The following is a 4,061-nucleotide window of genomic DNA, read 5'->3' on the forward strand; positions in this document are numbered from 1 at the left end:
TCTGGGTCCAGGGAAGGCTTCTTGAGGAGGGGCCTCACAACGGCCTCCTTGAGGGCCGCAGGAAAGGCACCCTCCTGCAAGGAAGCGTTAACAATTCCCTGGAGCCAGGCTCGTGTACCCTCCCGAGCTGCCAGTACCAGCCAGGAGGGGCACGGATCCAACAAACATGTGGTTGCGTTCAGCCCTCCCAAGACCCTGTGAGAGGGATCTCGAAGTCCTAGTGGACAATCACTTAAATATGAGCCAGCAGTGGGCTGCAGCTGCCAAAAAGGCCAACACAGTGCTAGGCTGCATTAACAGAGGGATAGAATCAAGATCACGTGAAGTGTTAATACCACTTTACAATGCCTTGGTAAGGCCACACTTGGAATACGGCATCCAGTTTTGGTCACCGTGATGTAAAAAAGATGCTGAGACTCTAGAAAGAGTGCAGAGAAGAGCAACAAAGATGATCAGGGGACTGGAGGCTAAAACATATAAGGAACATTGGGTGGAATGGTGTGTCTAGTTTAATGAAGAGAAGGACGAGGGGTGACATGATAGCAGTGTTCCAATATTTGGAGGGGCTGCCACAAAGAAGAGGGAGTCAAGCTATTCTCCAAAGCGCCTGAAGGCAGGACAAGAAGCAACGGATGGAAACTAATCAAGGAGATAAGCAACCTAGAACTAAGGAGAAACTTCCTGACGGTTAGAACAATTAACCAGTGGAACAACCTGCCTCCAGAAGCGGTGAATGTGCCAACACTGGAAGTTTTTAAGAAGAGACTGGACAGCCATTTGTCCGAAATGGTATAGGGTTTCTTGCCTGAGCAGGAGGCTAGACTAGATGACCTCCAAGACCCCTTCCAACTTTATCATCATCATCATCATCATCATCATCATCATCATCATCATCATCATCATCATTATTATTATTATTATTATTATTATTATTATTATTATTATTATTATTATTATTATTATTATTATTATTAACATTACCTTTCAATGAAAAATGATTCACGATTATCTCCCCGAATCCTTTAACTCACCAAACTTAACAGATTTAATATAGTAGTTAATTCAGAAAGGTTACCTTGGAGAGAGTCTCTTGGTAAAGCCTGAGGCCAGCTTGCCATAAGCTTCCGGTGGCAGGCAATGGAAGCCACCCCGAAGGATAATGACCACGAAACCAGAATTGTCTTAGGAGGTAGAGCATCAAAAGGCTCAGAAGAATAGCAACCGACAAGAGTTCTGTTACAAACATTCTCCTTTTTCCTCTTTTTCTTTGTCAGGACTTGTCAAGTTACATGTAGATGTGCTGAGCCTTCTCCCTCTGGCCTCACAAACCTTTCCAGTTCTTTCAGTCAGCCCACGACTCCCTTTTAAATGAAAGTACAAAATCACTTACATCATTAGACTAATAAGCAAGCCTGCAAGGTCAGCTGCCAGGTATTAAAACCATTAAGGTTCAAACGATTGAATGTTTACCGCACCATCCACGTGCACCTAATCACGTATGGTTAATTCAAGCACGCATTGCTCATAGAATTGAAGGAGCTGGAAGGTAGGTCTAATATTGAAGGCAAGTAAAATTTGCAGGTCCAATTTGGCATACGTGATCTAAAATATTTACCTAGCAGACAGTCATGGGCTGCATTCGCACAACACATTTAACAAGATAACTGATCTAGACCATTTTCTGGGTTTGTAGTTTCCTTGTATGTATGCTATGTGTGTGCACATGTATGTGCACTTTTGAGTCAGTGAGGGAGTTCTGAACTTATGATTATAAGGGTGCCTGACCATCATAGCCGTACGTCACAATGTTTGTATGAGGGCAATTCAGAAATAAATTGGTTATCTATGACAGACACTCCCAGATACAGAACTTGTATTATACACATTAGAAAACTACAACATTTACTTTTCGACATATTTGCCATTCAAACTGAGGCATTTGTCATAAAGTCTTACAAGGTTTGAAATTCCTTAGTAGTAGTCACTCGGTGCCAAATTTGGGCTATTGGGGGGAGGTTGCCCAAAAACATCCCAATGGAACTGCTTTAAAAGTTCTTGAGTGCATCTAGCGATGTGCAGGCGAGCATTGTCGTGAACCAACACCACACCGGAAGTCAGCAGGCCCCGACGCTTGTTATGGATGGCTCATCTGGGTTTTCGTAACGTTTCACAGTAGAGGTCTGATGGTTGAACCACACTCCACAAACTTCACTAGCCGTGCTCCTTTGGCATCTTCACATTTGGCGGGATATTCCATGGCACCACTTCCGGTGTGGGAAGTGGGAACTATGGGAAGAAAGGTCGTAAAATGGGGCAAATCTCCCTTAACAACTATCTTGCATAGCAACAGAAAATTTGGGCTCAATTGTGTAGTCCAGGACTACCTGTACCATGGTGCCTTGCCCCCATCAATGTCCTCTCCACCTCTGATCTTCCCCAGGTGTTCCAATGGGAAGTTGGACTGTTCTCCCGAAACAAAATCAATTGGGTTTGTTCCTACTGAATTCTTGAGATCAATCAAAAAATCATCTAAATACTCCCAACAGCATGAAGCATATTCTTTGGCATACTCTAAAAGAGAACTACACTGTAGAAACAAAATTAATTGGGTTTGTTCCTACTGAATTCTTGAGATCAATCAAAAAATCATCTAAATGCTCCCAACAGCACGAAGCATATTCTTTGGCATACTCTAAAAGAGAATTACACTGTAGACTTAAAAATGATCCGTGCTTTATTTGACAAACATCTCCAGGGCATTATTTCTAATTATCTGCTTTGTCCTTTCTAAGGACCTTTGTTTAGTCATAGGACAACTTCTCAAAGTAGGCAGTAAATTTGTCACAGAGAGACGATCAAAGGTGAAATACAAGTGAGGCACACCGAGGACATGTAAAAACAGGCAATTAGCACAAGATAAGGTATGACATCTCTTTTTTTTTTAAAGAAACTTAATTGCCCTTGTTAAAACTGCTCAGAAAGCCTTGTTGATTTACTACAAATCAGAACAAGGATGGCCAAGTCTGTATTAGAATATCAGAAGGTAGAAAAGCCTGCGGCAAAAATTATTGTACGCAAGAAACTGCCTATAGTGGAAGATTGCAAACAAAAAATCAATTGAACCCGCAAAAATGATAAGTACTTTTTTTAAAAAAAAAAAAAAGACTGGAACCCTTACATGGACTTTTTTGCTGAAAGACGAAAAAAGTGAATTGATGATTAGAGGATTTGGGAATTAAAAATGAGACAAAGAGCTTTGGGAAAAGTTTAAGGACAATAATTTAATAGAAAGGAGGGGAAGACAAAATCATATTTTTTTTCCTTTTTTCAATTTCTTTTTTGTTTCTCTGTTTTTTATGTTATGTCTTGTATATATCAAAGCGTTTGGAATCTTCATTCTCTTTCAGGTCAGTTCTTCTTACTATCACGGTGTAAGGAAGGATGATTATTGGAGATTCAGAAAGTTGAATGATTTTTGTATAGACCGCCTTTGTCGGTTTCAACTTTCTGAAAAGAGTTTTTGTGACTGCTATATCTTAAGGTGACCAACTGTCCTCCTTTAGGGAGGACAGTCCTCCTTTTTTAAGTTCTGTCCTCCCTCGAAAAGTGTCCTCCTACACGTCCTCCTTTTCGATATTTGAAGACTAATCTGCAGGGCTTTTTTTTCCTCATAGAACGCTCAGAATGGTGTTCCGGCACCTTTTTTTGATGTTTTTTTTTCAGCTTTTGCATGAGCTGTGCTATTCCCCCTATTGGCTTTTGAAAGCCAATAGGAATTGCTGCTGAGCGTGCCAAATTGCTGCTGAACGTGGCCGGCAAACATTGCACATGCAAGTTGTCTGCAGCGAAGGCGAATTGGTAGGAACTTTGCACCCCTCCCTGCTACCCAACTACACCATCTCCTAGTTAGTCCCGAAGATACCTGGAGGAGACTGGAGCGGTGACACCACGGTAAGTTTCTCTTGATCTTTGGCCCTGCTAGGGCAATAATGGCTGTGGGCACAAGAGGCAGGGGCAGCGGGGCTGCTGCGGGTGGGGGTGTGAGGGGCGGTGGCAGTGGC

The sequence above is a fragment of the Protobothrops mucrosquamatus genome, unplaced genomic scaffold, assembly GCF_001527695.2.
Source record: "Protobothrops mucrosquamatus isolate PMUCROS unplaced genomic scaffold, P.Mucros_1.0 scaffold1931, whole genome shotgun sequence".
NCBI classification, from domain to species: Eukaryota; Metazoa; Chordata; class Lepidosauria; order Squamata; family Viperidae; genus Protobothrops; species Protobothrops mucrosquamatus.